The sequence below is a fragment of the Dermacentor andersoni genome, chromosome 1 (genome assembly GCF_023375885.2).
Source record: "Dermacentor andersoni chromosome 1, qqDerAnde1_hic_scaffold, whole genome shotgun sequence".
NCBI classification, from domain to species: domain Eukaryota; kingdom Metazoa; phylum Arthropoda; class Arachnida; order Ixodida; family Ixodidae; genus Dermacentor; species Dermacentor andersoni.
Window position 1 is genome coordinate 18,503,673 of NC_092814.1, and position 27,119 is coordinate 18,530,791.

The 27,119-nt window shown below is 45.8% G+C and overlaps 1 long non-coding RNA gene across 1 annotated transcript in view; it reads left to right on the forward strand.

The window, feature by feature from the left end:
• The window catches only part of LOC129380401 (uncharacterized), a 76,380-nt gene extending 53,548 nt beyond the window's left edge, over nucleotides 1-22,832 (forward strand). The window contains exon 2 of the long non-coding RNA XR_008608404.2: nucleotides 22,565-22,832. This is a non-coding gene — a long non-coding RNA (uncharacterized lncRNA). The remainder of the gene's footprint in view (nucleotides 1-22,564) is intronic.
• Nucleotides 22,833-27,119: the final 4,287 nt, after the last annotated feature.

Sequence of the window (27,119 nt, forward strand, 5' to 3'; positions counted from 1 at the left end):
TTGGTGATTTTATTGCTCCCCATGTGGCTTGGGGATATGCGGCCTCAAAGAAAACAGGAGAAGATGTACACAACGTAGCCCAACAACACCTCCTCACGCTACTCAACTACCCGCACACCCCCACGCGCCTCGGCAACAGTGTATCTAGAAACACCAGCCCCGGCCTCACACTCGTACACGGACTCAAACAGTATGAGTGGAGCTGCATGGATGAGAATCTGGGTAGCGACCATTATATAATGCAAACTACCATCCCGCACCACAAAGCAACGATGAAGATTGGAAAAGCCAAGATCACGGACTGGCAGGCCTTTCGCAAAGACGAGAGCGCCATTAATGCGACGATAGACGACATAGAAATATGGATCAGAGGAATCGTGGAAAGAGCCGAGAAGCATACGAAGACAATCCAGCTGTCGCAAGTCACCCCCGCGGTCGACCCCCACTTACTCCACCTGTGGGAGGCGCGGAGGGGACTGGCGAAACGCTGGCAGCGTAACAAATGCAACCGGAAACTCAAAATTCGAATCTCTAAGCTGATCAAGGAAGCGCAAGAGTACTCTGAACAACTTGAAAAACAGAACTGGCGGAAACATGTAACAAGCTTCAAGGGACCTTAAGTAGGAAGCGCACATGGGCGGTACTCAAGACACTCCTATCAAAGAAGGAGAACAAGAACGCCACAAAACAGAAAGTGCAGAGACTTATACACAACCACCTGGGGAAAGAGGAAGACATCATCAAAGAAGTGAAGGAGAAGTTCCTCGGTACAGAGCGGAACATAACTGTAGATTCACACTTTGACGAGTATCGAGGCAAACCAAATATAGAACTGGATCGGCCCTTCACAGAAGCAGAAATCGAGAGGGCCTTGAGCAAGCTCACCCGCAACACGGCGCCGGGGTACGACAGAATAAACAACAAGACACTCCGGAACCTTGACGGACCCTCTGTAGACCCACTCTTTTAATACATCAACGAGTGCTGGGAACACGGTAAAGTACCACCGGAATGGAAACATGCCGAGGTAACCATGATACCTAAACCCAACAAGCCCATCAGCGTACAGAACCTTCGACCTATATCCCTCACCTCGTGTGCTGGAAAACTATATGAGCACATGGTGCACAACTGCATGATCGAACATCTCGAAGACAACGGACACGTCCCAAACACCATGTTCGGATTTAGAGCTCACCTGTCCACGCAAGACGTGTTACTGCAGATCAAAGAAAAAGTCATCGACAAACTGGACACGCACAGCAAAAGAGCCATCCTCGCACATGACGTGAAAGGGGCTTTCGACAACGTGTCACACGAAGCCATACTGCAACACCTCAACGTATGTAACTGCGGCAAAAATATATATAATTACATCAAAGCCTTTCTGATAGAATGCACAGCCACAGTGGGGATAGGCAACTTACGCTCTGAGAAATTCGACAAAGCGCGAAAGGGAACGCCACAAGGCTCCGTCATTTCGCCGATGCTATTCAATCTAGCGATGAGCTCGCTACCCAAACAACTGAAGCAAATAGAAGGGATTGGTCACGCAATATATGCTGACGACCTCACCATCTGGACTACGGGAGGGTCGACAGGTAAACAGCAAGACGCTCTGCAAGAAGCTGTTGACACAACGGAGAGGTACCTGGAAGCATGTGGACTGACGTGCGCACCAGAAAAGTCAGAGCTCTTGGTGCTAAGAAAGCGCACAAGAGGCCGACAACCGCAGCATATACCAGACCCGGAAGTAAAGGTGGGAGGCATCATGATTCCGCAGGTAACGAGGCTCCGCATCCTTGGACTCTTGATTCAAAAAGACGGAGCCGGGGGAGCAGAGTTGGAAAAAATTCAGAGAACAATGCAACAAATAACCCACTTTATCAAAAGAGTGACGGGCAAAAGGCACGGACTCAAGGAGGAAGACTGCACGAGAATAATACAAGCGCTGCTCGCGAGCATCATCACCTACGGGACCTCATACGTTGACATGAAGAACAGTCAACGACACAAAGTAAACGACCTCATCAGAAAATCCTACAAAATTGCGTAGGGCCTGTCCCCGTCCACATCCACAGTGAAACTACTCAAAATCCGAGTTCACAACACGTGGGAAGAGCTCGTGGAAGCGCACAACGTCAACCAACTGGAGAGATTTAGCTAACAAAAACGGGAAGAGCCCTGCTCCAAGACCTGGGCTACCAAGTCGAGGATGAGAGGCACCTACCTCAGCGTATTCCCCACGAGATCAGAGACAAGCTACACATACGTACCATTCCCAGAAACATGCATCCCGAGTACCACAAGGAAAGGAGACAGGCGAGAATACAGGTGCTCAAGCACATACTGGAACGCACCAACAGCAAAGAAGAAAATGTGAGATACACGGAGGCAGCTGCGTACAGAACAAACGACCGATTTGCAATCAGCGTGGTCGACCAGAAGGGCGAAGAACTTACAGCCACATCCATACGTGCGAAGGACGCGAGCACAGCGGAGGAGCTTGGCATAGGCCTGGCCATCGCAACATGCAAGAAGACACTGGTTACCGTGGCGACGGACTCGCAAGAAGCATGCAGGAGGTATGTGAATGGAAGGATCGGAAAGGCAGCACTTCAGGTCTTGACCAACACCGAGATAGAAACAGCACAAATCCTCTGGACGCGGGGACACGGGGTGGCGCACGCCGCGGCTCGACATCATGCACGCCGAGCCATCTCCGACACGCAGAGAACACGGGCCAAAGACTGCGACGAGGATGATGAACGGGTATCCAAGAAGTACTCGGACATCCTGGCGCACTACAGGAACTAGAGGCGTCGCTACCCGCCCGAGAATAAGACGATGAGTAGGGAGCAAGCGGTAACCTGGAAAGACTCCAGGCTGGAACCTACCCGCATGGAACACTGCTGCACGCCATGTATCCGGGCACCTACGGGCGAGAATGCAAGTTCTTCCCGCCGGACACACCCAACACTTTGCGCCATATGGTGCTGGAGTGCAGAAATAACCGCGAAGTACCACCGTCATCATCACCACCAGGCGATAACATGCAGGAAGAAGCGGATATAGAGGAAGAATCGGAAGAGCAGTGGGAGGCTCTGCTGGTGACGCAAGACCCTAACAGCCAGCTACGGTTGGTGAACAGGGCTCGGGCGGCGGCAGCGAGCCATGGCTACCTGGACTGAGGAGGCCACCCACCTTTGGGCTCAAGAAGCCTGGTCTAACAATAAAGTTTATTTCTCTCGCTCTCTTGGAAAGAGAGAATACTTGTTACCAACCTGCATGATGAATACCAGAGGATTAGTTACTTGTGCGGGAACACAGCCACCGAGCCCACAGAGCGGCGAAGGTGGTTGTAGCACTTTTATATCGGCGGGTGATGACTGTGGTGATGCGGCTTTTCATTGTGCATCCAGGAATAGAAAACCGGGTAGTGGCGTTGTCGCACAGGATGAAGCGTTGATGACGGGCGGAAGCAGGAATAGGATGCCGTTATCACAGCAGCTGGGTGCTGTAGTCGACACAGTGGCGGGGGAAAGGGTGCGTTGGCAGCGACGACGGCAAACACCTGCATGATGAATACCAGAGGATTAGTGACTTGTGCGGGAGCACAGCCACCGAGCCCACAGGTTGATTGATTGATGATTGATTGCTCAACAATCGTAATCAAAGCGCATTGATGCAATCATTTCGAATCGTGTTAAATCAATGGAAAAAGTTTTCTCTCAGAACAAAACCGCAGAAACGTAGTTTTAAAACATTCGCTATTAAAGCGAAGGTTCCCGGCCTCCGCCTAGATGTCGATATCAACAGCAAGCATGCACGACCATGTGAATACTCCCTGCACATGCCTGTATCCATGAGAAAACCAAATAATAATCGCCGCCCACTCATGCGTGCGTGGAAGTGCGGTTCACAGCCAATTCCAGAAATGCAAGGTGTCCTTAGGTATCGCCTAAGAGACGCGAATGCGAAAACCTTGTAAAGCCTAATGTAATAAGTTTTCACCACACCACCTACTGTAATTACCTGAATCCACCTCTATCAACCCTAATTTACCTTAATATCCCCTAATCGATCTTTATATTCCTTTATCCACCTAAATCCACCCTAATCCTCCTTAATACGACTTAATCGTTCTTTATGCATCTTAATCCTCCTTTATACACCCTTATTCACCTTAATCCCCTTAATCCCCCTAATCGGCCCTAATACTCCTTCATTTACCTTAATTCACCTTAATCCACCCTAATCCACGTTAATCTTCTTTTATCCATCCTAATTTACTCTAATCCTCCTCAATACACCTTAATCCTTGTTCATGCACCTTATTCTACCTTAATGCTCCTTCATACACACTGATCCAACTTAATACACCCTAGAAAACCTTAATCCTCCCTAATCCACCCTTACTCAATCACAAATGAATAAATAATTAACTTCGCTAATCATTAATCTGTTATACACGGCTAGACATGGTTTGTGTCGCTTCTGGCCTTCCTGGGTCACGTGATATTTTCTGTTCAGAAAGCGACCTTGAAACATAGATCTAAGGGCTTTCGTCTTAAAACTTATAAAAAAACGCAATGTGGACTAGATAGCGCTCATCACCTGCAATACCACAGGTATACTTGTCACTAATTATTTCAGGGCCTGCATTCACTGTATGACTGATGCACACATCGACGCAAGCTGAAGATAATAGCTCCTCTACAAGCCGCTATTTAAATTTTCAGTAAAACAGGCAACGGATCCTAACAATCGCCAAAAATGCAATGGAGAGACTGTATTTTCGTACAGAAATGTTCACAGCGGAAAGCAGAACGTATAGGGCTGCATTTCCCACTGAATAAGAACAGTTGGCATATTAGGGATATTAAGCATACTGAGGACAGCCACATTTTGAGGCAACGTACAAATTGCCGCAGCAAAAACGCTGGTGGGCAGGCCGGGAGAACTGAAGAATACAGCATTAGGGGATGATTTGACGCGAGCCATAAGAAAGACGCCTCACCTCGAAAACAATACTATTCTTTGTCGGAACGATGTTCTTTCGGCCAATGTTATGCAGCCGCTGCTTCCTGCGCAAGCCGTCACGCTTCCCTGTGGTATCTTCAAAACTGCATAACCATCTTCAAGCTTCTTGCTGCAGTGACTCAGCAAGAAGCCTGAAGCCAACAGCTACATTTACTCATGTCGGCACATACTCAGTGACTCATTTTGTCCGATGGTGGGTTTCGAACCCTGTTCCCTCGGTACAGCAGCGCGATGATCTAACCGTTCGACTATAAACTGCACAGGGACCCAACATGGCACGACAATGATTAGATAGATAGATAGATAGATAGATAGATAGATAGATAGATAGATAGATAGATAGATGGATGGATAGATGGATAGATAGATAGATAGATAGATAGATAGGTAGATAGATAGATAGATAGATAGATAGATAGATAGATAGATAGATAGATAGATAGATAGATAGATAGATAGATAGATAGATAGATAGATAGATAGATAGGTAACCGCAGGGTAGTCCAGGAAGTACTCTAAGAATGCTAACGCACAACTATTCAGGCACAACTTAGTTGAGATGCTCTTTACACGCTTTGCAAAATGAGAACGGGCAGGATATGCCGACAGTGGCAGGAGGAAGGCCTTTCCACGTTTCAATCTGCCGCCATGCGACCAACAACAAAAAAAAGCGAGGCTAAAAATATTGATGTTTGAGCGCATAGTTGTGAAACCTGCTGTGTGTGGCTGGTCTGGTACGGTATGCGCGATGCAGGTGTGAAATAGGGTGCTTGATGAAATATAATTTGAGCTAATAAAAGAGCTGAGCGATGCACCGACAGTGAGCGTGTGTTGGGAGACCGGATTGTACGTTTAGGAGGCCAATGCTGATGTCATAAGAGTATGAAGGATATATGAATCGAGTTGCGCGGTTCTGCACTGAGTCAAGAGCGTCGATGAGATAAGTTTGGGGCGGATTGTAGACCCCGGAGTCATAATATAAATTCGGTCCCACAAGTGTTGCATAAGCAAGTAATTTTATATGTTTTGGGACGCTGCACAGATGACGTTTCATCAGGTGATGGTGCATAGAGGACATGCCACAGATGACATTTCACGAAGTCATGAACATGCGTCCCCCAGGTCACGTTGTTACACACAATGACGCCGCAGTATTTATAGTTGCCAAATAATTGCAGAGGAAAGCTTTTATTAGCGCACAGAAACCTGAGAGCATTTTGGCCGCAGGTGAACAGCGTGGATTCGTATTCATCAGCATTCATTAGCCAAGAGACACACCAGTCTGAAGTAGTAGCAAGGCCATTATTTATAGGGATTTGATCAGAAGTGTTACGTACAGCGTAGTCTGTAAAGTAGTCATTGGCGAACATACGTATATTACAAGATACATGCAAAGGTAAGTCATTAAAACATATTAGGAATAGGAGCGGATGAATAACAGATCCGTGGAGGATACATTACGTTACTGCAACCAGGGCAGTAGATTGCGTCAGGGCAGTTGTCTTTTCATCCGCTTTCATTGACAGTAATTTATCATTTCTTTAATTTAATTAATAAGTACAATAAAGTAATTTCCGCTATGTTTTCCTTGGTGTCTTTGTTTTTTGGCTTCTCATGATCTGATTAATAAATATCAGGCCCTTCGCTTAACCCCATTTCTTCACGTTCTTATATAACGAGTCTCGAATCCGGCAACATTGATGCCTTTGGGTAGCATGTGCGGCTTTATTGACCGGCTGCCTTCACCCAGAGAGATCACGTACTCCTGACGCCTGCGGCAGAAAGGATGTTCCACATCCGCTGCTAAGGTTTCTATGTGTTGACACTGGCTAACACTCCCAAGGTTAGTTCTAGTAGTAACACATAAACACCCAAGAAATTGGATGGGGAAAACGTGCCGCGATAGCTCAGTTGGTTAGACCATCGCACGCGTAATGCGAAGACGTGGAATCGTTCGCCACCTGCGGCAAGTTGTTTTTTCATCCACTTTCATTGCCACTAATTTATCACTTCTTTAATTCAATTAATAAGTACAAGTAATATCCCCTGAGTTTTCCTTGGTGTCCTTGTTTGTTCGCTTCTCATGATATGATTAATAGATATCGGGGAACTCGGTTAACCCCATTTCTTCACGTTCTTATATAACGAGGGTCTCGAATCCGGCAACACTGATGCCTTTAGGTAGCATTTGCGGGTTTATTGACCAGCTGCCTTCACCCAGAAAGATCACGTACTCTTGACACCTGCGGCAGAAAGGATGTTCCACATCCGCCCCCAAGGTCTCTAAGTGTTGACGCTGGCTAGCACTCCCAAGTTGTTTTTTCATGCACTTTTATTAGCACTAATTTATCATTTCTTTAATTCAGTTAATAAGTACAATAAAGTAATTTCTCCTATGTTTTCCTTGGTGTCTTTGTTTCTTGGCTTCTCATGATATGATTAATACAAATCGGGCCCCTCGGTTAACCCTCTTTTTTCTCGTTCAGGGCCGCAGAAGGTTATTTGCCACAACAGATTGTGACCAATTAGGAAGAGATATTGTCATTCATAAGACAATAGGATGCAAATTTAGCCAGGATAGTTTCGCAAGCAATTGTCGTTGATAGTCTTTATGAAATGTTTTACTATTACAAAGAAAGGTCGTCTGCATTAGCATGGAGGTTTGCTCGAATGTTATGCAGGAAAACTAAGTTGTGTTACACATGACAACCCTTCGGAAAGCCTTTGCCGTGCAGCATGAAATGAATGCTTGTTGTCAAGAAAACTTAAGACGTGGGAGTAGACGACATGCACCATTATTTTACAAGGGACTCTTATTAAGAAGAGGGGGTGGTAATTCGGTGGGGAATCATCTGTTACCCGATTTGTAGACAAGAACAACGTTCCCTTCTTCCAGTTATCTGGATTGGCTCATGAAGAAAGCCACCGCGAAAACTTTAGTGATTATGTGCAGTGTTCTTTTTTAGTTTTCAGAATAATTTTGTGCACGCTAGCTGAGGATAACACCTTAATTAATTATCTTATGGGCGAAATTGAATTTTCACAGACGTTGATCGTCGACATGTCAGGACCAAAATCAAGCAAAGTTAAAGGTTCGTGGCCGTGCTCAGTGAAAACCGTGGCAAACATGGGGTTGAACAAATCAGCAGAATCCGCGTCGGTAATCACTTCATGCACAATTATTTCTTTTTAAAAAAATTACAAGCCTCGTTTGAGACATAGGGTAAGGTGGGCGTCACAGCAAAAAAAAAAAAAAGTAATTCATTGCGGCAGTCCAAATTAATATATACGTACATAATAATATACAATCATAATGTGCACACAACGCTATATACAAAGATTAGATTGTGGCAATAAAAAAAAACGTTACTAAAGCTCCTAGACAAAAAAGGCAAGAAGATACAGTCCAGACAACACAGAAAACAACGATGCACAAAAATAGTCACTCTAATGCCAGTCAAACTGATCAAACGCGGACAATAAATATAAGGATAACATAGTAAAGAATAAACTGACAATTACAACAGAAAATCGCAGGCAGCGCATAAAATTGAAAGAAACAAAAACAACAAAAACATCACACTGTTTGTCGCCGTTATTCGGTGAAACAAGAACTGATGGGCTGGCGGAATTTGTCACGATTTTTTTTGGAGACGAGCGTTCCATAACCGCATGAAACGAGGAAGCGCCGACCAATTCATTGCCTACATGTTTGCGTTGAATTGCGTAAGGTTGAGGAGATTATGCAATCAACGTGATAGGCAAGGTGCTCCTTGAAGCCACAAAGAGGATCCTCTAGTAGCACGATAACACTTGTGAAGTAATGATATGAGTGGAATGTCATGACGGGTACTTAAGGGTGGAAATGAAATGTGTAGTTTTAGTTCTGAGATGTTTGAGTCGTAGTTATAGTTACACGAAATAAACCTACAGGGCCTATTTTTAACTGATTATAATAAGCGAACTCGGTTATTATGATAATGTGGCTTAATTGGAGAGGCAAACTCGAGATACGGACGAACAAACGTCAGAACAGCTAGCCTGCGGATGTTAAAGGGTAAATTACCCAGGTTTCGGCGTAAGTACCCCAGTGAATCCGAAGAATTGGCACATATGGTGGTAACGTGATCGGTCCAAAAAAGGTTTGGTACGAGACTAATGCTTAAGCAGTTGCATGTATTAGCTAGGGACAACAGGTTTTTATCCATGTAACAAGAGAAGCTTGAGATTGTGTGTTTACGAACAAAGGATATTGCTTTGCATTTAGACGAATTGAGAGTCAGTACCCAAGTGTTATACCCATCCAAAGTAAGCTGAAAGTCGTTTTAAGAAAAAGGTGGTCATCGGGGCTGGCTATAGGACGGCCTAAAATGCAGTCTTTTGCGAGAATTCGCACGCGGGATGATAAGTTATTGGGAATATCATTTATGCATATTATAAATAGCAGCAACCCAAGAACGCTAAATTGTGGTACGCCGTAGGTGCCATAGAAAAGGGGCGAGGAGCGTTTGTTCACAATGGTGAACTATGAGCGATTGTAAAGAATGTGCCGGAGCCAAGTTAGTGCCAGTAAATGTAATTTTAGTGCGGTTAGCTTTGAAATCAGGCGGCAATGGTCTTCGCGGTCGAACGCTTAGGAAAGGTGGAGGAAGGTGCCATCAATATGTGGTTACGATTTATGTCAAAGTCCACGTTGGTTGTTATTTCTAAAGGCTGTGTCTCGCATTACAAACCTTTCCTGAAACCGTGCCGACAAGCAAAAAAGAAATGTTGTTTGGTTGGAGATGGTGGTATTCACTCGTATATGCTCCAGTATGTTGCAACAAATGCATGTTCGGGAGACTGGCCGGTAGTTTTCAGGTGGAATATATGTCGCTGTTTTTGAATGTAGGCGCTACTTTCACAATCTTTCAATCTGATGGCGCTCTGCTGTAGTTAGTGATTGCCTGAAACTATGATATAACATCTTGCTAGAAGTCAGAATTGTGTTTATTAGTATTTTGAAATTATTATCGGCGCGTAAAGATTGAAACATTTTAAGGTTCTTTAATAGAGATACAATGCCGTCGATGGTAATGTCGATAGGAGTCATGTACTGGTTCTTGAGATCAGTGAGCTACAGGTAATGGGAGTGACCTTTGTGCAAGATGGATGAAAAATATGCTGTGAAGGATGAAGGGCCCTCATTGTCTCAAAAGGAGGTGTGGTCACTATGGTGTGAAGAAATGTGATTAGTGTCGCAATCAGTAGAGATGATTTGCCACAGCTATTCAGGGTTTGATTTCAGCAGAGACGGAAGTTGACACGAGAAATACTTATCTTTAGGAGCGCATAAATCGGACTTGTAATTTCTTAAACACTGATTGGTATCTTTCCCAAGGCGATGGGGCGCCCAATTGTTAAGCGCTCTGGTGTGCGCGTTTCTTTTTATTTCAAAGCAGTGGAATAAAATTTGTGAACCAAGGGTTTGATTTATCACCGACATTCTGGTTACCGGGATGTGCTGATTTACCAAGGAGCGTAATTTGTTTGTAGCTGCTAGAAATTTTTACTGGTACACTAAGTTGTTTACTTAAGCTTCCGGCCATTTCGCAGTATTGGGGTTTTGGTCTTCTGAAAAGCATAGTTTAGTATTAAGGGCCCGTAGCGACTAGTTGAATGAAGATCGAGACGATGCGCGCCTTCTATATACCTCTTGGTTGAACTGCCTCTTATTGGCGACAAAGCTATGTCTCCGAGGCGGTAAGGTAGGTCGAGGATAGAATTTTTGACCTCGAACAATTATAGGCGTTCTTCATAGGGTCTTTGAACTTCCTATGGGCAGCGTGCTTAGTGCTAGTGCAAACTGTTTCCTTCACGCAAGGGTACCAGTGCCTAATGATCAGTTTCGTGATCTGTTAGTCTCTTAGTATGTTCGCTTATTCTTTTGTTAGTATTACTGAACTGAGCCTTGAAGCCCTGCATTTCTGCAGTTGAGTGCGCTTCGCTCGTTCACAGGTTACGCAGCTGAGCAACGAAGCTCTTAGAAACAGCGGAAGGCGAGGCGTTATCTTCAGTATCCCCAGCTAGATTAGTAATGAGCGAATTTCCTGAACGAATTCCGTAGCATTAGCGACACTGCACTGTGTGGTTGGTAGCAGAGCATAATGGCTGGATGTCTAGGCGAAAAGGGCGTACCCAACGAGGGAATTAGTGACGACTGCAGTGGGACTAAGCATTTTAGCTTAAGAGCTTTTATAGTTGATGGACTCGTTGTTATTGAAACCATCCATGCTTGGTGGAGTGTGCTGTCAAGCATCGCTCTTGCGGAGGGGAGGTGTTGATAGGCTGCGCCCCGCCAAGACAACTGAGGTCGCTGACGAAAGGCGGACAACGTAGGGTCAGCGAACGCACTTCCGTTAGGCGTAACCACGAGGCACACATAAAACGTCAGTTCATGTCAGTGCACCTCTTAATAGAATAGCGGACATAGTGCAGCGGCTTCTGTGATTTTCCTAAATTCTTGGGCCATGTGCGCCGGGCACAAATGCAGCTTTAGTCCTCGTGACATCTCAGCATGCGACTGATTTCAATTACGGCCCAGCGCAGTGCAGCTTCTACTCCGTCGAAATGAGGCACTTTCTCAGCCCAGCTGAGGACAACGGGCCGCGTCTCTCCAAACAGACGCCGTAAGTATACCCGTCCTTTCTCCTCCTCCTCCAGAATGAGCAATCGTGTCAAAGTGCACATTCTTAAGCACTCACCTTAAGGTGTGTGTTTGGCTACGTGTTTTTCGTGCGTACACCTCTCATCCGCATTCTTTTCTCGACAAGCATCATGCATCGTCTTAGTTCTCGTGACACAGTGTGTCGGCCTGATTTTGCCTTTATGCATCTTCTGGGCAAACATCTCATAAGGTAAATGTTGCAACCAGTGTGCGCAACACAGTGACATTTCTTTCCAGGTGCACAATAAATCAGTCGCTATGTCATTATCATCATACTATTATTGTCACCGCCGTCGTCACCTTGCTGAATTCGCCACACGCTCGCATCGCGGGCGCGATTTCTCGCCCTGCACAAACATGTTAATCCACCTGGCACGAAGAATGCGAAACAATGTTAGATGCAAAATGTTTCATATGAGATTGATTCCTCCAGTGCGTGAAGTCTGCATAATATTTTGTAGACATTTTGCTTAGCGCTGCTTAATCGCTTACTGCCGCAGCTCTAACTCGGCTAAAACTAGAGCTGCGAGCTAACACTGGGTTTCTTGTAAAGGCAGCACGCCTGGTCGCTACCAAGATTAGGCGTCTCTGAAAGTGTGACTGAAGTGGGTATTGTTACTCGAACCACGGACGCGTAATAAAGGACTACGATTCCTTATGTCTTGTACACGCCACAACGCTGGTACGTTGATGGCGTGAAGACATGAGCCAGCTGTTGCCGGGGTAGTATATTACAACTCCTACACCGAAGTACGAGGGCAAATTGCAGCACAGTCCTTTCGCGGTGCAGACAGAATGAGCCCTGCAGATGTTGTAAAAGGGCGAGGGAAGCGAGAGAGGAAGGGCAGCAACGTTGGAATGAGCCAATCACCGTTCGGACTCTAACGAGTCCAAATTGGCACCTGTGTTCGGGCCGAGTCCCATAGGGTGCCAATGAGTGAAGTACACACATTTGGGTCGTCGCACGGCTGATGGTTGACACGTTGATTGAGGGGAGTGAGAAAGCCATTCGGCCAGAATGGCGATGAGGCTCTCTTGCCTGACACGTACAAAGAAGAATGGAGGTCGACTCCGGGTCGTTGATTTCGGCTACGATTCGCCGGCCACCGTAATGACCGGGGTGCACAACTGTCCCCGAAACGTGGCACCAGCGAATGCAGCAAGGTGGCACTGAATAAAGGGCGAGGTTTCATGAGTTGAGCGCCACCATTAGCCTCAGGTGGCTCCTGTTGTTCCTCGTGTTCCAGGACAATGAGCGCACCGCGCTGACGAAAACCAACATTTCAGTTCTGTACACATTAAGAAAACATACCGCTTGCATACATATTGTAGATACAATTAATTCATAGTACTGTGCCTTGAGAACACAATACTTTGATTTAGCGACGATGAAATGTGGGGATGGAGTTATCTTTTTATTTAAAACTTTTTTATAGGTTCCATTTGCTGATGTAGCTTTTCGAGTAAAACACACGCATCGAATGCGAGAGTGGCAAAGTGCGGTGCTGCATATTTTTTGAGGTTTTGTAGCGGTTACTGAAATGATGATGCACTAACTTTTTTTTCTAACTCTTTGTTTTGCGTTGCGATCGCATAAAAATGCGGCAGCCGCCAAGAAATTATTCTGCAAAGTGGTATGAAATGCCCCGTGCACAGGCCGACGGGGCCCGGTCTGGAGCTGTGAGCAATCACGGCTCTCCGTGTTCGGAACCAGCACGGAGTCGGATAACCGGTAGTGATGCATTGCATATTCCGTGCTTCCCTTTCATGCAACAACAGGAAGGGAAGAAAGCCGAGTGTGGAGATGGTTGTCGACGTGTGCAGCGGCGCAATATGTCGCAAGTGGAGGCAGTCGAAAAGCACTGGAACCTCTTTTGTCAGTAAAAGTTGGGCAGCGTATAGTGGTATCAGAAACTGCTTCCAAAATTGCTGCTCAGTGAGAATCGGCGCGCTATAAATGCCCTTGTTTACTGTGGTTTGCTTTTACAACTCACTGAACATCATCACTCATCTATTATTGAGTTCTCACCCATTGGTTAGCTATATGACCATGCAGGTATGTGCAAGGAAACAAACGTATGCAGATCAAGCGCACAGGTTGAAGCCTACGTGAAGCAAAACATTAGTGAAGCGGCTATATAGATGCTACACAACTAATGGCAATACGTATAATTGTGCTTACTCTCACTTTATCCACCCGGCGAAGTGGTTTATCGGCCATGGTGTTGCGCCGCTAAGCCCGATGATCAAATCCTGCCCGCGGCGGCCGCATTTCACCTGTGTCCCATGCATTTGGGCACATTAAAGATCCCCCACTACACGTGCCTCAAATCCAGCCTGTAATCTTATGCAATGGTTCTGTTCAGGCACCGCAAAGGTCGCAAATTTTATATTGACACGTGCACTTGTTTATCTTTCTTAGGTGACCGCTTTTCACCGGCTAAGCAAAGTTTAACGTTACCGCTCCGCCCAGGACAAGCCTGCATGTACCGGAAGTTTCTCGTATGTTATCGATGATTCTATCCGTTGTCTGTTGCCACCGAACTTTGTGTAATCTGATTCTATGTGCGACACGAATTGTGTGGTATTTTCTGAAAGACACGCGGGCACCAGCGATTATTCTGGAACTTTCGACGAGTCGTCTATAAAAGCCGACGCGCTTGACCCGCCGATCAGAATTTCAACGATTGCCGCCTATGTTCGCCGCTATCGTTCCGCTTTGAATGTCACTTGCATCTGTCGGCACAAGCTCGACCAACAAAAAGTTAGTTTCGTCATTCACAGTTTTGCTGCTGTGTTCTTGATGGTCACTACAACGTGACAATATCCATATCTTTCAATTTACACATACATGAATGCACATGTATGGTCTCTATACCGTTTGTGCTTTTAAGTGACCCGTTACTATTCTCGAGGATTAGCTAAAAATGGGTACACACCCTGTCGCACACACCGATTGACTAAATAATAAAAAATAAGCTAAATAACAAACTGCAGTTTAGTACACTGCTCTATTCGATTAAGAGGTCACTGTGCTCTCCTATGAGCTGATATTAGGTGTTCACATTTTATTTCAAATTTTATTTATTACACAGAAAAGAATTGCGCTTACATGCACTAATTTGGCGGTGAGCATATAGGTTCATATAAGCCCAGTTGCTTGTAACTGCATTGTGAGCACATGTCTTCGAATATACAAGGTCTCCTAGTTAATTTTTGCCAAGGTTTAAGTCTATGCCAAAACACTCTAGGAGGACGCGACTAAGCTCGTGTTGTCGGCTGCCGCATGGAGAAACACCCTATTTTTGCATTCTGAATAATTACAGCTTTATTCAAGACTATATTTAATTAAGAAATTCCGCAAATATTAACTTTAGAGCACAACTGCGTATGAGAAATGGGCACAGCGTTCAAGAAAACATCTATGTCAGCCACTTCTGACATCCTCCCTGTTACGAAATATGTTTTTGTGAGTCCAAAAGGCAAACGACGAAATATACAAAAATAAAAGCACGTTACATGCCCGCTTGGGCACCGTGACTGTAATACTGTCAGACGTTTCGCGTTGAACGAACACCTGATTTAGCCTGGTTTGTTACCTCTAGAAAATTGGCAGGGCAGCGACCGCGAAGCCCGCTTATCGCTTTCATCATCAGCCGCTATAGAATCACTTCAACTCGATGAAATCTGACTTTTAGAGCGCAGCTGTTAAGCGCCCGTTCCTGCGTTTAGCTTCGGCGTCAGCGTACCTCGGTGGCGTCGGCGTAACCACGTGAACAAGTAGAGCGAAAGAACAAAGAGTGAACGTGAAGCCCAGCGGGGGCCGAAAAAAGTCGCAGTTTCGCCAGCAAAATAGACGAAACCTAGCCTTCGAAGACGTGTACATAAGAAGAGAGAAAAGACGCTGGTTATGTGGTTGTCTTTTCTCTCTTCTTCTGTATGCATTTTCGAAGCCTTGGTTTCGTCCTTTGTTTGTCAGGCTATGTACCAACAGGCCCAGCAGCAGACTCTTCGCCAGAAAGGTGAAACCTGGGATGCGATAGCAAATTAGCAGACAGCCATACGAAGTAAGGATATCACTTTTATCGACCGTATCAACTTTCGCTTGCTAACTGACAAGCATGGTGTCAGCGCGCATTGCAAACATGAACATGTCCCACTCGATGATCGCGGACACTTGTATTGGAAAGGCTGGCGTCAGCAAGCACGACATCAGCAGCGTGCGAAGTGACCTTTGTGTTGTCTATCGCTTCAACGCAAGCTGTCAACACACGGCACGCACAAAGGTATGAGCCGTCGACGCACCTAGACAAAACGGGTGAATCTCCGCATGGCTGCCATGGGCTGTTTTCGAGCAGACGCTCTTCAGGAACACCTTAGACTTGTGTCAAGCAAAGGATCAGGCAGGATTCTGTAAAGGCTACTCAACAATAGACCATATTCACACTATCAGTCAGGTGATAGAAAAATGTGCGGAATAGAATCACCCCTTATATATAGTTTTCATCGATTACGAGAAAGCGTTTGATACTGTCGAAACCTCAGCAGTCATTGAGGCATTACCGAATCAGGGTGTAGACGAGCCGTATGTAAAAATACTGAAAGATATCTATATCGGCTCCACAGCCACCGTAGTCCTCCATAAAGAAAGCAACAAAATCCCAATAAAGAAAGGCGTCAGGCACGGAGGTACGATCTCTCCAATGCTATTGACAGCGTGGTTACAGGAGGTATTCACAGATCTGGATTGGGAAGAATTGGGGATAAGAGTTAATGGAGAATACCTTAGTAACTTGCGATTCGCTTATGATATTGCCTTGCTTAGTAACTCAGGGGACCGATTGCAATGCATGCTCACTGACCTGGCGAGGCAAAGCAGAAGAGTGGGTCTAAAAATTAATCTACAAAAAACTAAAGTAGTGTTTAACAGTCTCGGAAGAGAACAGCAATTTACAGTAGGCAGCGAGGCACTGGAAGTACGTGGTAAGGGAATACATCTACTTAGGGCGGGTAGTGACGGCGGATCCGGATCATGAGACGGAAATAATCAGAAGAACAAGAATGGGCTGGGGTGCGTTCGGCAGGCATTCTGAGATCATGAACAGCAGGTTGCCATTATCCCTCAAGAGAAAAGTGTATAACAGCTGTGTCTCACTAGTATTCACGTACGGGGCAGAAACCTGTAGGCTTACGAAAAGGGTTATACTTAAATTGAGGACGACACAACGAGCTACGGAAAGAAGAATGATAGGTGTAACGTTAAGGGATAAGAAAATAGCAGATCAGGTGAGGGAACAAATGCGAGGTAATGACATATTAGTAGAAATCAAGAAAAAGAAATGGCCATGGGCAAGACGTATAATGAGGAGGGAAGATAACCTATAGTCATTAAGGGTTACGGACTGGATTCCTAGGGAAGGGAAGCGTAGCAGAGGGTGGCAGAGAGTTAGGTGGGCGGATGAGATTAAGAAGTTTGCAAGGACAACATGGCCACAACTAGCTCATGACCGGGGTAGTTGGAGAAGTATGGGAGAGGCCTTTGCCCTGCAATGGGCGTAACGAGGCTCATGATGATGATGAGTCGCCGAAATGGACTATGTCAAAATCTACTTCGACGCTATTTCGTAACATGCAGGATCATATCCGACGTATTCATGCACATGAGGTCGTGCGGAAGGCATTACGAAATCACAACGTCGCCGTGCGCGTCCTGACGCCGTCCACGGTGCGTTTTAAACCATTCTACGAGCGCTAGCGAACTTTGTGACTTCGCTTAGTGGTTGCTTTATATTTCTTTACTATCTTTAATTTTGTTTCTAACACGGAAGTGTTTCATGCCACACACTGTGCGACAGATGCATACGCTGTGCAAAAGATGCAACGGGCAGAGCGCCCAACCATCAAGACAGATACATTGTGTGCACACGCTCGTCACGAACGCTAATATTGATACCTACGAAACTGAAGATGTTAACTAACACTCGTGCGTTCAAAATTAAAAAGTGGCGGTACCATTTTTCGACAATGCTTGCCATAATGTCGATTACGGTCGCAGCAGACGCTGTGAGACAAGTGCAACGGGCAGAGCATCCACACTTCAAGGACAGGTGCCATATTGAGACAGGAAGAGGACGTGGTACCCGTAGGCACCGCGTTCCAAATTTCATGTACTCAAGAAGTCAGCATTATTCGGTACATTGATCTTGGCGTTCTCCATTTACCCGGGTTTACTGGGTGCGGTTCAGGCCAGCGGTTCTTCCCAGACAAGGGGGCTGCTGTGGAGCAGCACAAACTGAGCTACTGCGCTCACCACACAAACAGCCATGTCGGTGTTAGAGAACTTCAGCCCGACGGACCCTGCGATTGCCTTAACGCAGAAGAGGTCAAGAGAAGAGGTGCAGCGTGACCACACGAGGGTGCGACACGAGCGGTTCTGGCTCTCGGTTCCATTAAAACGAACAAAAAACACGTGGATCGACTGGCGCAACGGCTAAGTCAGGATACCATAGACGCATGCATCATCATCAGGTACATTCTATGCACACGCCCGTCATGAGAGCACGCAGGTGTGTTAAAGTCAAGGATATATCCTCATTCTAGTAGGGCCCTGCACCTGGTGCAAGTGCGTTATTGAAATAATTGAATTTCTCGAAGTAAACCGTGTCATAAAATTGGCAAAGTAGGACTTACACCTAACCTGCAGACATGATAGCATCGGTCTGTAATTAGAATATACGAGAAAACTTAAATATGTTACGCGGGAAATCAAACATAAAGCCCGTTTTCAGGTGATTTCCTGATATAGGTATTATTCTTTTAGTCTGGGAGGGAGGTGTAGGAGCACAGACGGAAAAATTCCGACCAACTAGAGGCTAACAGCAGCGCTATAAAAACAGAGTTTGACCAGTCCCAATTCCCATTCTTTCTTTATTTTTTTTTACTGTCGTGCAGACCATGCATGAGGAAAGAAATACAAACAGCTTATATGAGGCACAGTGATAAAATAAAAACAAAGTTAGATATTGATGTTCTATATAGAGACGATAAATTGTGTTGGGATGCACCTGCAATAAAAATTCTGCTTCTAATGCATCACTAAAAATTATTATACAGCCAAATTACTATACAACACTACAATACTAGGGCACAAGTATTGTAACAAAAGAGAAACCTTAACCTAAACACGATAGCGGAAACTAACACACAATTGCCGTAATATGCTGCAGCAAGTGCTTATGCAATATAATCTTTGGTAAGGTGCGTAATCCTTCCTCTGTTCACTTGTCTTCAGAATATGTGTTGTCCTGTTCACCCCTCTTGCATTTTTCTCTAAACCTGCTTTTGTCCCAGTTAATGGAGAGCTTTAGTACTGCGCGATGACGATACGTATGCAGCACGCAAGCGCTTTGCGGAACGTAGGAGCGCGCGTCATGTGAGGGCTTTTAATACTGCGAAATGCCTACGTACGTAAGCGGGCGAGCGTTGTTAGACGCCGGGCGTGTCGGACCGCGTTGGTCGCGTCCGGCAGTGCATGGAACCATCGGTCGAACTATAGACGCTGTTGATATTGCCAACGTGATGTAACGTGTGGATGCGTTCCTGCTACGTCGAACTATGTTTAGGCCTTTAAGAGACTCTACTTTTAATACGGATGCAATACACGAATCATATCGAGGAAAATAAAAACCGCGTACTCGCTTACTCATCTATGGTAGAGTGTATAAGCGCGACTGAACGAGGACGCAGAAAGAAACAGATGCACAGACACAGCGCTGTGTCTGTGCATCTGTTTCTTTCTACGTACTCGTTCAGTCGCGCTTATACACTCTACCATGGATTCTAACCAACTATAGCCCGCCAACGTGTTTTAACCAACGCTTACTCATGCTGGCACGGTCATTTGCGACGATCTGCGCCAACAGGAGGTCGAGCCTTTCGCGCAAGCAGTGCACACTGAACACTGTCTCAAAAACAAAGTCCCTATTTTTGCTCTGCTTTCCCACCGTGCACGATCCAGGAACGGCATCTGCGCGTTCACTTCACGCAGCAAAGCCAAATCGTAGGCCATTGAAAAGTACAGCCTTTCACGCCACCATTTCATAGAATAAAGAACCACCATTTTGTGAAACTCCTTTGTCTCGTGCTCTCCCGAACAAACGAGAACCACGAGAGCAGCACCCAAGACTCCCTACGTATGCATGCAAGAATCGGATGCGTGCGCACGCGGCGGCCGCTTACGCATCCCGTGCCGTTCGAGTTGCGTTGTGCACATGCGCAGTTTGCACAACGTAGCGATCTTACGTACGCAGCGTACGCAGTACTAACGCTGTCTAATCGGGAGCCACAATATGTTTCCGCACGAGAGCAGCGCGCCGCCCGTGGTGCAGCAGGTGCTGCCCCAGCGCTCCTCTGGCGACCTGGCACAGAGCCAGGCGCGCGCAGCACCCGAGGGCTGCTCGCCAACGACGTTTCGATTGATGAAACGCACCGAGGCGTCGCGCGCCCAGCCAGCGAAACAGTTCAAAACTTTTCCTGGCAGAATGCGGTGGAAAAGCAGTCTGTCGAGCGATCAATTTCAACTCTCGGTGACCGACAAACCCTGCTCTTAGCGCATGCTCCTACGCCTTTTCACCTTTGTATAGCGTCTTCTGGTTTGCAGCCTGGTCCAAGGAGTCTCCTCAGCAGTACCTCGATAATAAACAAACTTGCCTCGACGCCCCCGGCAGTATCCCTTCGGAACACACACACAAAAAAAAACGAAAACGTGTGGCGTGTGATGAGGCAATACAAGTACCAGGAGCACCAAAGTGCGAACGCCTGTCCTACTCGGCACGCTCATATTTCGCAATTTAACGAAACAGGAAGAAATTTTCACGAACATTTTAAAAAGTTTAATGAAAGATTACGCAAATATTTCTAGAAAAAATGCACTAAAAATTATGTGAGTCCTAGGTACTGTGGAATGAATGCAGCCATACATGTTTCGAATTTCGATCACGATACTTGTGTGCTAATGTTGTGCGTGATCTCCACAGATTTAGCAAAGAAAAAGAAACATGAGGAATGAACAGCAGCGGGAGGCAGGAGGTCCAGATGAAAAGGTTATCGAAGGAAAGCATTGCAATTTATGCACGAAGGAACAGTGACAGTACCCAATTATTTATTTGCTTGCTGGATTTTTTACTGGTTCGCTTTCTTGTGTTGATTTGTATGTTTGTTTGTATCACTGTGTGTTACTTAACTCTAGCAAGTAAAATGTTACAATCATTGGAAGCAACGTGGAATTAGTTCAGAACGCTACTTCACGGATAAAGTGAAATAGAGAGTGAAGAGTGAAATTGGACCAGTCTTGTATCGGCGTATCTGCTGCCACTGTGTTGGTGATAATTAGCGACCACTTGATAGGCAAATGTCTCGTCCTTCCCGCGCGTCAGGGCCGCACCCTGTTTGTATATAAATGAGCATGCATTGCACGTAAAGAACTTGTTTGACACTGACTTTGTTTTGGTGCTGCGCCTATATAAATACCTATTTATTTCCTGAGTGCCTATATATGCCTATTTTTGCTCTTAGCCCCTGAAAAATGCTTTTTTTTTTTGTAGTGCCTGTTCTGTTGCGAAGGTACATTCATCTTTCCACAATACCAAGCAGCATTGGCAGATGCTGTTGCTAAAGACAACGCCTTTATATTATCACCTAGCAAATAAGGGCTTCTGTTGTGATGCCTGTTGTTCTTTTGAGGGTCTCCGACTATCTGCCTGACACTAGTTATCAATACGTGAGGCGAAACGTCTGCTTCTTCAGCAACGGATGGGCACGCAACTCCATGTGACGCTGCAGGCGGGGATTCGAGAGAAAAGTGGGCAGCAAATTGACAGATGTGTACTGCTGGCTGGGAAAGAGTGCTAACTGTAGAGCATGCTGCACGCATTTCGAGCGGAAGCACGCCAAGTTGGCTGTAACTATTATGTACTCTAGCTCTACCGTGTCCTATTACAGCGCATCCACTTTTGCATGATTGTACGGAGATGACCAGCCTATGGCGTTTCCTGAAAGCAGTAAGCTCTGGCGCTCGCGCAGCTTTCTTTATTTAAATGAGCGTATGTAAGTATGTACACCGTGCTGTCTGCTGGTAATTGACTAAGAAACTTTCCGAAGAATAAAGTTGCATCAATATAGAAAAAGCACTTACGCAACAGTTCTTGGGAACAGTTCACGAGTCGTGACACAGCTACGACACGAGAAGGCAAGTTGAGTGCACACGATGTGTATGCGTGCTAATAATCTCTCTATTATAGTCTGCTACAATATAGCTTGTGTTGAACAAGAAACATATTTGTTTTTCCGCTCAAAGAAACTTCCGATGTCCTCACATCGAAACACTCAAGAATCCCACTAAGCGTGATAAAAAGAAAAAAGATGAAAAGTGAATGCAAATATGATTCATTTACCTCGGTCGATATTGAGTGCTTGTTTTCATGCTATACAAGCTTATTGCGAGTGAGAAGAGGCATAATGTGGAACTTCAAAACATAGAAATGATAATAACGTGCTACTGCGATAGGTTTTAAAAAGGTGTCTAAAGGCACAGTATCGAACGTTTTTTTTTTCCTTACTCGAACATTTGTTGGTTTCAATTATTAGGCACTATTTTGAAATTTTCTAATTAACGGTTTAGCGTAATTCCTGGTGTATTTTGTGTTTTTCGTCCTAGCTCCAATAGATATGATTGCGAGCAGGAAAGTGTGGCTAATAAATATACACTACCTGCTCATTGTGTCATAACATATGTATTAAACATTTCGGTTTCAATAGATGGTTTGACAAAAAGCGAGCTCTCGTGGGCCCAAGAAAGCCCTGGGAGTCGATGGCATGCCGAGTGGAGTGCGGGTCGCTGGGCCCGACGTTCACCAAGGAAGAGTGGGACGCGCTCCTGCGAAGTCCTGTCTTTGAGGATCAAATGCTGGCCGTCCAGCGCGCCCGCGATCGGGCCGGCAGACTAGATCTGTCAGTCCCGTCGTGGGATTAGCCGGGTGCGCGTTTTATCGCGCTTTGCTGGACCAAATAAAAGTTTATTCACTCACTCACTCACTCACTCACTCGGCAATGAATATTGAATACAGAAACAAAGTTGCGGTTTGTGAACAATCTATAGTGCGAATTGCGGCCCCTATGATACCTAAAATGAGGCTATAAGTGCCTATTTTAGGCGCCTCAAGCACGCAACTTTAGTTACTAAATTCGGGCCTCTCTAGCAGAGTCTGACGACATTAAAGCTGAGAAATTAACACCTGCATCGGTGCGCCGCAGGATGTAAATATTCTTGGTCACACAAACAGATGCGAGGCCACCGCTAGCACAATGCCAACGCAAATAGAAAATAAAACTCTGAATATATAAATAAGGTCTGACACTGGTTCTGTAAACAGGAATGCCAGTCCACGACGGTGAATGGGTCAAACAGGAAACACGCATCAGCGCACCTCGCTCGCTTGACATCCGTGACTGAAGTCACGCCGACTTTTAAAATGAAATACCTACGCGCTGCATAGTTCCGAGTAGCATTCAGACTCCGTGAAAAACAAGCGATTGTCCTGCGAACGAGATGCGATTCAAACCAGTGTTACCCGAGGGTAGATTTTTTGCTGGCTTTGTGTACCTTTCTTGTGTATCCACGAGTAATCTACAAGTATAATATCAGCGGGATGCCTATACTTAACCGACTGGCCGGAATAACAAAGAACCACATAACCACGCGACGATTCCTTCTGGGCTATATGTAGAAGCGCGGCGATGGCGGCGTTGCGGAAGTGCCGCCACCAAGCGAAATCTTTCACGGGCGCGGAATCGACGGGCCCGTCACGACTCGCCGCCTGCCGGCGCCATGCAGGAGACATTTGCATGAGCCGTCAGCAACTCTCGAGACCAACGGCGGCAAAGGCCATTATCGCTGTGAACTCCAGTTGAACGGCGCTCCCGTCTCGCATGGCGCCCACGCACAAAGGCACGTGAGCGCTGTCTTTTTTTATGCAAGATTGAACTGAGAGGCAAACTTGTTTTTCAAGCTCAACTTCAGAGCGATATTCTTTGTTTGCTTTTTTTTAAAAAATCTCTCGGAAGATGCGATATGCTGTGAATATATTATGTTGGAAGCCAAGAGTATGTGCGGCAGCACAAACGAATGCCACTATTGAACCTGGTTTGTTCTTCTTCTGCGCTATACAATCCTCCATTCATAAAGATTCTATGCAAAGCATCTGCTTCGCATGGATGCTCGCAGAGTGGCCTTGATTTGCGCACAAATATCACAAAACGCTCAAATATTTTTATACCGCATTGGAAATACCTGAGGTGTTCCTTGTCGATATGACGTCTATGCTTCATTGCAAGTCATATCTCCAACGTGATTACATTTCTCCTCGAGCTCCCTAAGCTCATTAAAATAAGTGTGCGCATTCTTCCGTGCTCGCAGACCTCACACGCAAAGGGCAAACGGGGGCTCCTTTCTCGAACGCCCAGGAACCGAAGCATGCCCGGCACGAGACAAACATGATAGTTTGTGTAATTGGGTGCCATAGAGTGACTAGTTATCTTGCTCTGACCCCTCATCGTATAACATTTTTCTAGCTAGACAAGTCTCCTTTCGTGGCAAATGCGTGTTTGCTTCCTTGCTTCACCTCTAAGCACGTGTTGAGCGCTCACGAACCCTCGGCCAAGAAAGGTGAGTAATCAGGCGCGTAACGGCTCTGGGCAACCAAATGCCTATATATGTGTATAGGATTGAGCCGTCCTTGAGTTGCCCTTGATATAAGTTCGCCGAAGCTATGAGCCTTCCCCTGGAAATGCGCGCTCGAAATGAGCACATCCTGAGGCACCACTCCCGCACCTTTGCTGCCCCTCGGCAATCAGGACGAACAGCTGTGAATAACAGCGGTCCCAACTGGTGAGAAATGAGATGCCACTTTCGCACGCTCAGTCATTTATTGCCTTAACTTAGCTCCTCAGCTCATGGTTACACGAGTGGGTATCTCTCTTTTAATCACACATTTTTTTTCAAAACTAACTCGGAAGCCATTACGCAAGGTATTCGTGCCGGATATAAAGCCAGATGCAGGCGGAATTGAATGGCGGTGGTTTACTGGCATAAAAAAATATTAACTTCTGGAGTTTTGCATTCCAGAACCACGATCTCATTATTAGGCACGCCGTAGTGAGGGACTTCGGAATAATTTTGCTCACCGGGGGTTCTTTACGTGCGCACAATGTACGGTATACAGGCGGTTTTGAACTTCGTTCCCATCGAAATGCGGCCACCGCGGCGGGGATTTGATCCCGCGACCTCGTGCTTTGTAGCGTAACGCCAAAGCCACTTAGTCACCGTGGCGGGTGTTTAGGCGCGTGGTTGTCCCGTCGATCAGTGAAAATCTCCACTGATTTAGTTTAGGCTGTTGTGTTGCGACAGATAGGAAAAAGGTCCCGTGAAGTGCCTGCCTTTCGAATACCGCAACTTGACACAAAAAGCCAGGATGCAGCATCAACATGCCACGTAACGTTACATCGCTGTGTTTGCCGATGCTGTGTCACATCACTGTGTTTGCCACTCGGCCCCTTCCCCCTCGGAAGCGCAGAAGAGGTCGCCCACGCGGCTGGGGATGCCGTGGCCGCCTGCAACTCAGCGCATGCGCAGGGCAGTGTTGCCAGGTCGGACAAGGTGGTGTAGCCCAAAGCTAGAGAAACTGTAGCCTAAATGTAGCCAAGTACAAAAGAGAGCAAAACAAATTTGTAGCCAATATAGCTATTTTAATTTGTATATCCGTTTGCCCATTAGACTGCGGTAATCCCTTTTTGCACAACCCGTCGTAAGAAAAAGTCCGTGACGTTGCGATGGTCGACCCTTGACATCCACTACAGCAACATAGTGCGTGTACATAGAACACCTTTTTGGTGGCTCCGGAAACTCAAGTTCCAATGAATCGCTGCTGAGGGAGAACCTGTCGAAATGAATATCGAATGTAAGCACGAACAAAAAACTTGGAGGACGCTTAAAGCCACTGAAAACTGGCCAGAATGTTTTGTAAGACGTTGATGGAAATGAAATGATCATGATTTCTAGTGATAAAACCAGGCACGCTGTTCGCAATTGAAGTAGGGATTATAACTTTAAATTGGCAAAGAAAATGTCAAACGCCAGTAAGTGGTGAGGTCTGGCAATGATATATTGGTACTTCGGATGTAGTCTATGAGATTACTGTAAGTAAGTCGGCTGTTATGAAGTACAACATAATTATTGCTTAAAATTGCAGTTGCTATAATATTAGACACTTGCGCATTATTCTGTGCTTCGGAAATCAAAAGCGCACGCATGGCTACGCCAAACGCTCAACTGCGTGTCACGTGTAAAATCGTCGTTCCGTTTTCAATCCGATTGGTTTCACTTTGACAGTTTAACTCTTTCTCTACCGCGCCCATTGAACATTGTTATCCCGCTAACGATAGTTTGAAATGCCGCTTTCGAGACCTTCCGCGCCGCTCACGGACAAATTGCGCCATTGGACTCGAACGACGAGAACCACATTTATGTTTTCTAAGCAGTTAGATTTTTTTCTCGGCAGGCGGTAATTTTTTAATGCGCTCCGAAGTTTCGCGTTTGCCGCGATCGTCAAAGTATAAAGCAAAGGTGGCCACCTCCGGGAGCGGTGCGTGCGCTTCGAAAGATCGCGGATGTCGCGATTCTCGTGAGTCGGCGGCTGATTTTATCGGTGGATGTAGCAGCAGCGAGTGTCAGGATGCTGCCGTCGGACTCTGATAGCGAGGACGGCACAGAACAGCCCGGAACATGCGCGGCCGCAGCCCGGCACGCCCTGCTGTAGTGCTCGCAGTTAAATCTGTGTAGTCGGATGCCTGTTCAATGAAAATTTTTATTTTTTAGTGCCCATTAGACTGTAATACATTTTGTACATCTCATAATTTGTGCTACATAATTTTCTTAGTATATACGAGCCTGTCCTTACAAACTTTGTTCAATTTTATCCCACAATCTTTGTTCTGGCAATTAGTCTTTTTTTAGGACATAAATCTCGTTAATAAAACCTTAATGCGTGAAAAGTGCATTCATTCTGCTTGTTGTTTATGTATTACTTAAAACATTTAGTGCAGCATTTCCTTCAGAAAAAGAATCTGGCGTAACCTACAAAATACACCTACTTTCCCCATGGTAGGGAAAGATTTAAATACCAAAGCAGCTGAACAGGAAAAAAATGAAAACACGTAGCTATTACCGCAAAAATCGTTAACACTTCGGAAAACATGATTCGCAGGAACGTTGAATTGCTAGGCAAAATACTTTGTCGCAGTTACGGCCGCGCTTAAT